The sequence below is a fragment of the Harpia harpyja genome, chromosome 3, assembly GCF_026419915.1.
Source record: "Harpia harpyja isolate bHarHar1 chromosome 3, bHarHar1 primary haplotype, whole genome shotgun sequence".
Taxonomy (NCBI): Eukaryota; Metazoa; Chordata; class Aves; order Accipitriformes; family Accipitridae; genus Harpia; species Harpia harpyja.
In genome coordinates, this window is record NC_068942.1 from 16948216 (window position 1) to 16957251 (window position 9036).

Genomic DNA, 9036 nt, shown 5'->3' on the forward strand with positions numbered 1-9036 from the left:
CGGCCGTTACTGCAGGCTGGGGGGGGAAGCCGAGCCCCTCAGCCTGCCTGAGGCAGGGTGCTCGCTGGGGCTCCCTGGCTTCTCCCTCCTGTGAGGAACAGAAGCGAGCAGCTGCGCATTAGACCTCCTTTGGGCTTTGAAATAGCCTCTTGTACTCGCAAGGCCTAGGAATTCTTCAGTTCTTTAAAATACTTGCTGGATTGTTGGTTGCATTTCAGCCGGGGAAGAACTTGCTCAATGGTAATGGCTGAATGAAGCCCGTGGCATAAATCTGCGGGCAACGGATGGTGCTGTGTGCAAGAGCTGCACCCCTGCGCCGCCATGGATGGTGGTTTACGCTCTGCGTTAGAGATGGTGAGGCACTGAGAAAGTCAGTGCGTTGGGGTAGTTGCCCGTCTTTATACCATGTTAGCTGTAGGGGGATAAATCAGGAAAAAATACGTGGATAGAAGTGTGATAAATACTCCTGCTACACAGTCGTTTTGCAATTGCGTATAATTGCAGTAGTGTAAAAATGGTTTCACTGATGTTTCATACGCTAACGTTTCATGCGTGCTTTGCTTTCTTTTTTGCAAAATAGTGAAAATGGTCTATAAATAGTTGCCATAATGAGATTAGTAACCAAATCAATGAAAAAATATACACTCATTTTCTACTGTAACATCAGAAGTCTGTCGAGAAGAACACTTGTTGATGAGCGCTTCAGATTGAGTCAATAAAAATTCTTGCACTAGGTAAACAGCACGGTTTTCCCATAGAATGAAAATATTTCTTCCCTTTGCTGTATGAAAAGTGACTATAATGAGTTGGATCCCTGTGGTGTAGTTTGCCTGATGTTTTTTTAAGAATTTTTCTAAGCCCTGAGAGAAACAAACAGTGACCAGAATTGTGGTTTCATTGAAATCAATATCAAAACTCTCATTGATTTCAACAGAGGCAGTATTTCACTATGTATGTGGATGCAAAGACTTGGAATGGGTGTCTGGTACTGTAGATATAAACAAGATAAACAAGTAAATTCAACAGCTCCTGTGGTTCTCCTTCAGTTCTGAGAAAATTGACAGGCAGAATTGTCACATGATGTTTTCTTTATGCTGAGTGCTCTGATGGGAAATACATTTGCAGTAATGCATATTTGTAGTGTTATTTATTGCATGAATCTGAATAATTTCATTAACAGGGAATATGTTAGTAATTCAGGAATGTCATGCTGTACTAATACATGAGTTGGCATATGAATAGACTGGAGGTGGAAATTTGAAAATTGATATCCATTTCTTCACAGTCTTACAAAATTTTTCTTTTACTGCATTCTTTCTTGCTTTTCCCTTTTTTCTTTCTTTCTTTCTTTTTTCTTTCTTCTTCTTTCCTTCTTTTCTTCTCCCTTTCAAAAGAAAAGATAGTATAAGGGTGCTTTTCATTTCTATTTTATGGAGGACATAGCTTTAATTTTCACTTTACCGTGTGGAAGAATTCCTACCGGAACTAAAAAAGTTTGTTTGAAAATAAGATATTCAGAAGCTTAAGAGTGGAAAAAGTAAATCTGAAGCTTCATTTGGTCATGTTCCAGTAAGAGTATGTGTTTACAGGATAAAAATTTACTGGTGTTAGGAAATAAACAGACCGCCCCCCCCATTTAATCAGGAAAAAACCCCTAAAATTTGTTGTTGTGACAGTTCTATTATGTCGGAACATTTTTGCTGAACAGACTGAATCTACAGGCTAAGATTTAAAAAAACAACAAACCAAAACTTGTATCACACAAGTCCTCCAGGCCTTTCTGCATAGTAAGGAGATTAAGCAATTATGTTCGGTTTAAGTTTAGGTGGAACAAGGGAGGTTAACACGCTTGTGGTAATATCATTGGTTAACATCCTATATTATGTCTTGTGTTATATTTCTTTTTCCTTCTTGGTCTTATGCTTGATTATTTTTCTGTGTTAGATCAAGGTGTACCTTTCCCTAGCATGCCTTCAGTGTATATTCTTATCTTTCCTGCAGCTTCCATAATTTTCTTCTCTATTGTATCCTATAACTTCTCTCTTGTTCTTTATTTATGGATATAATAGCTGTAATAGACTGTTCTGACTTCAGAACAAACACAAAAGAGGGAATAGCCTGTGTTTGTAGCCTTTCCTTCTATTCTCAATAGCCCTAACTGTCTCAGAATCATGAATCTCTATTTTTCTTCCAGTAATCATTCTTAATACAGAGCTCCTCGTTCAAAGTTCTGTGAATCTGTGCCACTTTATCTGATACATAGCCACCTCTTTGAATCCTTCTTCCCAGAGCCTCTTATTGCTGCATCCCACATTTTCCTGGGAAGAAGCTAAAGAAAACCTTGCTTTTGTGCCACAAAAAGTGTCAAAGTGCTGGTCCATTCTTCACTCAAAGTTTTCAACAGCAGTAAAGGTACTATAATATTTTGGTGGGATTTGGATAACTATACACCTGCTTCTTAAAAGTTTCAAAAGGTAATTTTGAAACCGTAAAGACTAGTCATGCAGATTATTTAGAGCAATGAAAGCTTTGGTTATGAAGTCTTCGACAGTACACAGCCAGATTACCTTACTGCAGGCCATGGACAACTGTAGATCTTCAGACTGTGAATATAAACAAGCCTTATTAAAGGTCATACTCTCTTTCTCTCATGAAACTAACCCGTGGATCTACTGAATGGTTCACTAAACTGTTGTGTGTATTAGAGATTTGTTCCAGCCTTTCAGAAAGAAAACTATTCTATACATATGGATGTTACATCAGACCCTAAATTAATTTTCAAATTTAGAAAAACAGTGTTTCTCCTTAAAAAACAGTGGGGTTTGCATATTTTTTAATTTGTGTTGTGAAATTAAAAAAAAAACAGGATACGCTAGAAAAAAAGGTTGGAATTGTAGCCATTGGAAGTGTACTGTACTCACCTCAGAAAGTTCCATTTACTTTTTGTATGTCTAGGCAATGTATGCAAGTAGAAATTTCTTCACTTACAGAGAGAAATAATCTAATGTAGCTAATAATTTTATGAGGCCAGAATGTTGTATACTTTGTTAATACAGGATTGCCTACCAAGCTTATTGAACTGAGTGCTGTTGTATATATTGGATTTGTATGAAGGTTATTCATTGGGCAATGAATGCAGAAAATACATTGCACATCACTTATGTTAGCATATATTTGGATGTGCTTTTTCTTTCTTTCATTTTTTAGTAAGTTTTAAGACCTTTTCTGGAAAGGTATAGCCAGTTAAAATGGAACTCTTTCTAATACTCTTTTGTTTGAAGTGAAGTTACATAGTATCTTAGGGGGTGAGGGGAAGCAATTTTTTCTCTCTGCCCATAAAGAAAATGGTACAGAAGGAATTTACATATTGTTTTCAAGATTTTCCCTGGAGTACTTATCAGTCTATGGATGTATTTGATTTGGAGTCTCATCTCCTTCAGAAATTAGAAGTGTCATTTGTGCTTCCTCTCAGATTAAATGAACTGTGATGAGACAATGATGTTTTCTTCTTCTGGCGGAAAATGTAATTCAGGCTAGGTAGTCTTGTGCACTGATTTTTTATTTTATTTTTTTCTTTTCAGCAATTGCAGCAGAAGAAATAGTTCTTCAAAAGAAGATGAATGTTTAGATGACAGGGTGATACATGCTTTAAAAATATCTGAGTTAGGTGGTATTGGCACGAAAAGGAGCCAAAGCAAGGGAGAGTTTAAAAAAATATGACACACTTAGCTTGTGGGTACTCTTTAAAAACATATTTATTTGGATTCAGAGTGTTCCAATACCACTTAAACATCCTTAGTTGGGTTAGTGTTAATAGAGGAAATAAATTAGCTGAATAATATTTCATCACACTTCTAAGAGTAATCAAGCATTTCAGTTGTTAGTCATGCATTAATGCATACAGACTTTCAGAAGAAATAAGTACTCTTCTTATTGACATACAAGACAATTTACATATAAAATGCAAATGCACATGCATAGATTTCCCTTACTGTATGTTCAAACAGGCTGTAGTCTTGCAATTTTAAGAGGCCCCATTTTAGAGTGCCAGTTAAGTTCCTCAAGATACAGCAGCCTAGTGATTTCATTTTGCAGTCAGGATAGTTCTGCAGATGGAAAAAGTTCTTCTAGTTTTGTAAGAGACCCAGTGAAGATCGAGATTGCATAACCCACTGCAGAATAACTAAACAAACTACCACCAGTGTTCAAAACTGTGAGGTTTAAAGGGACCAGGTGCTTAATTACTGCCTATACACGAGTATTATCATTAGTATGACTTTTTTTTTTGGTGGAACATCAGTGATGAAGATGTACAAGTATCAAACAATGTATAATGTTTGCAATTCCAACTTGTTACTAGCTTCTATTTTAGGAATAAATGAAGCACTAATAAATTTCACATTGAGATGTAATTGTCGTACAAAGGCTACTACATTTTCATTTTGACCACTAGGTACATGATTAATCTATAGGTGAATGAATAGTAACAAATATATGATGTTTAATATTTTTTTTTTAAAGGATTGCTGGTTGGCCTAAATTATTTGTCTCATTTCCCAGTAAACAACAAGTTTAAATTTGTTGTCATATATTAAGTATAAATATTGGCTCAAAGTAAGTCAAAGGTATGAAGTATCTTAAACCACCAAAAAGTATTGCATAACCTGATAATAGTGGTGCAGCTGTGATGACAAATGCTACAAAGAAATGTATATTCTGCCTAATCAGGCTACATTGTGAAAGGTACTGGCATTGAAGGAGTCGCAAAGGAATGGGAGGGAATATGTGGAATTAGACTATAGAATGAAAACTTCCGATAGTGGAAGCACTATGAAGTACAGATTTTCCTCATAAAGACAAAAGATGTATTTGTGTTAAAAATATCCCTGCCTTCCTTTCTCATAAACTAGAATGGGAAGTGTTTTACCATTTTTACTACCGTGTTGTTCTATAAAACAACCTTGTTTCCATCTGTGTGTCTGTGTGGATGTAACTGAGATGCATAAAATGTTAGGTGCATGTTACTGACATAGAATCCATATTGTTCTTTTAGCCATTCTCTACACAAACTGCACCTGAAGAGCTGTTCTACCTACAAAATTGTTTTCCTGTATTGGGGGTCTCATTTTTGAACATTGTTAGAATTTGGAGTAGCAAAGCAAGATCATGGAGACAAGGATACGTTAAGAAGGTGCATCAGTTCACAAAAATATCTGTACTGTATAGCCAAGCTTTAGTGCCTGGAAGGTCGCCAAGTGAGTGCAGTAATTTCCATAATTATGCAGTTAAAACTGTCTGCATCATGAAGGCATCTGATTAATTTGAAGATGTTATTGTTTTATGTGATGAGAGAGGGATGAACTCCATGCAGTTAGTGTTGCACTGAAGACTGTAGGCAAGCTTGGCAGCAGATTTATCGCGAAGAGAAAAGGAAACTTCACTGAGCTAGCAAATGATCAAGCACTGCAGCTTTCATTATTACAATCACTAACAATTTTTGACATTAGATTATTGACAGAGCATGATTCTCCATTGGTCAGTGCCTCTATAATAATAACAATAATAATTAATTTCCTGTAGTACCTAATTGAATGAAAGTGTTTCCCAAAATAGATGAAAAGAGATACTGCCTATCCTGAGGGCTTAGAAACTTCTCAAGCATGATTCAATGTGGTGTTAGAAGTGAGAGGCAGTCGTAGGCCAGTAATGGCTTTATCCTGTCTTACTGTCATTTTAATATTGATATTACCAAAGATGTAATAAAACACAAGTTTTAGTAGGCTAGCTTCTTGCGGGATCTGCAAAATAAATCCGTCTGAACGTGGACCTTAGTGGCACTGCAGATCAGCTCAGGAAAAAACATACGTAGAGTGTGTCCTGGTTTCAGCTGGGATAGAGTTAACTGTCTTCCTAGTAGCTGGTACAGTGCTATGTTTTGAGTTCAGTATGCGAAGAATGTTGATAACACACTGATGTTTTCAGTTGTTGCTCAGTAGTGTTTAGACTAATGTCAAGGATTTTTCAGCTTCTCATGCCCAGCCAGTGAGAAAGCTGGAGGGGCACAAGAAGTTGGCACAGGACACAGCCAGGGCACCTGACCCAAACTGGCCAACGGTGTATTCCATACCATGTGACGTCCCATCCAGTTTAGGAACGGGGAAGTGGGGGGGGGCAGGGATTCGCCGCTCGGGGACTGGCGGGGTGTCGGTCGGCGGGTGGTGAGCAATTGCACTGTGCATCATTTGTACATTCCAATCCTTTCATTATTGCTGTTGTCATTTTATTAGTGTTATCATTATCATTATTAGTTTCTTCTTTTCTGTTCTATTAAACCGTTCTTATCTCAACCCACGGGTTTTGCTTCTTTTCCTGATTTTCTCCCCCATCCCACTGAGTGGGGGGGAGTGAGTGAGCGGCTGCGTGGTGTTTAGTTGCTGGCTGGGGTTAAACCACGACAAGTGTTGGAAAGTATAGACGATTGCCTGGATGAGTGTGGAAGCTGGTAGCAAAATGCCAGTTGGGAGCACAGATTTTGTCCAGTTTTTTGTTCTACTAAAACAAATGCAATAGTCAGGTACGTAGTTATTTCTGGTTTACTCTCAGGGAGCAATATTGTCAAGAGGTGACATGCCAGTTTGTGCTCACTTGGAAATATTTAGATTACTTGATTTTTCTAGGAAAAGAGTGTCCTTCTTTGGGAAAGAATACCTTTCTCTAGTATCTGTAATGAAACATCCAGACTGTTCACTCTTAAGAGTTATTGTGTGATTCACTTTCTGCCCACCTCTTAAAAATCAGCTTATGTGAGCCAGGAAGTTAATCAAAATACAGTTCACAGCATAGATGATGACTTGAAAATTATAGTTACTGATTTTCTATTGTAAAGATAGTTAGTCCTGCCTAATGATATAGTATTATGCTGCAGGCAATATGGAGGTTGATTGGCAACTCTGATGCAGGGCTGCATTCCTTCCAGGAAGTCACTGGGGATAAGACAAGCACGTCTTAGGGAATAAACATATCCCTTGATTAAAAACAATTCAGTACGTTTCATAACTTTTTGAATTTTCATACAAATAAGTAGAAGGTCACGAGCAATTATGCTTTCTGTTTTGCTAAAGTGGAAACCATTTAAAAAACATTTTATCCACAGGAGCCAGCAGAGGGTTGGGTATGCTATGAAAGTTAACACAACTGTAAAAGTGTTCAAATAAGCTCCTCAGCTGTAGGCACATTTCAGCTCCTACTCTTGGTTCAAGGGCATTGCTTTACAAGCGCCTGTAGTATGAGATCTGCACAGGTGATTAATCCTACTATCTTGAAGATATACTAGGGAGTAGAATACTTGTTAAACAGAGCCATGGATGCACATTATACTATGTATATGGATTTGTTCTTTTCTTTTCCAGGGATGTTTTAGTATATGCTTTAAAAAAAAACCCCACACCCAAAACAAACTCATTTAACTAGCTCAAAAATTATTGAATCCAAGAGAATAATTGATAATCTATCTCATATAATGGCATCATGCAAAACGGAAGCAATGGGGCACAAAGAGGAAGATAAAAGGAACAATATAATGTTAGCACTGATACATTTCTGTTGCTACTTTCTGAAAGTTAACCTTGAGGTTTTGATGGCCTTGTAGACTTCCATTGTGTTAATTTGTGAGTAAAAGCAACAGAGGCCTGGAAACAATTGTTTGCCTAAGCCACACAGGAAGGATGGGGGAGGAAAAGAAAGGCAAATGATAGTTCACCACATTTGCTTCTCTTAGTGGGGTTTGAAGTGACCCATTGTCCAGTTGATTCTGAAAGAAGAAAATAGAAAAATATGTAAAAAGTTTATATATGAAACATAATGTATTTTATTGTACCTATTGGAATCAGAGGTCAAATGCACATTCTGACCATCTTTATGAGTGGTTAACAACATGCTGGGAACTAAGTTACATAACAGTGGTTTAGAAAATAGCTCAAAGAAAAAGCCCTTCTGTTTCTTAACTTATAATGCATTATTTATCAGAGGAGCCTGATGGACGGTAAGCATTAAAATTTTAGGGAGTAGAAATTGTCTTTTTGTTCTGCACATGCAAGCTATGTAGAATAATTAGGGTTTAATTGTTGATTATAGCCTGTACAGGCTACTGAAATTAAAATGGTGTGTTGTACAAACATGTTTTTTCCATCAGTATTTCCCTTCATTACTCCTGTTTTTAGCCTGAAATAGAAAATATTACTTTCAAGTCCCCAGTTATTCGGGTTTTAGAAAGTGTTTTAGATAGTATCTGTAGTAGCTTAATTTACCTCCACCACAGCTATGACAAAAATATCACCAAAAGATTTTTTAAATAAATTATTAGCACACAGCCTTGTGACCTCTTTTTGTTTGGTACTTTCAATCCTGAGACATTGCTGTTTTACCAGGGAGCAGTAGGAATCTGGTGTGATGCACTACAATGTTATCAATCTTAGTGAAGAGGCATAAAAAATAAGTAATTATGGAATCACTTCCTTATGAGGTCACCAAAGGCTCAAGGTTTGGATTTAGTTACTTAAACAAAGATACCCAGTGCCCTCTAAGATACACAAGGTTAACATAAAAACCCATCCATTTGGAGCTGCAAGTTTCAACCAACTACAGGAGACCTTTGCCCTTCTGGTACAGCTTTTAGAGGAGATATCTTGAGTGACATAAAAAAGCACTGGATGCATATGTTTATAGACAACCAAATTCCGCACACATTGTCTCCCTAGTGCATTCTGCCTCCTACAGGGAACTCCAGAGCTTCGGTTCCCCTTTCAGGGGTGAGGTAGGTATGTATGTAATTCTGAAAATCCAGGTTCACTTTCTGGGTATGTCAAAGATACCTATATATTGTGTCATGTTTCTTTCTGAACTCAGAAGTTCACCAGGTGCTTTGAACACTTCAGCACCTGAGCTCCTACCTGCTGCTGTTGCATCTGTGGCGTTGAATGAAAGTTCAAATTTCAGTGGATCAGTGCAAAATTCTTGTTCTGAGTCTAAATTTTTAGT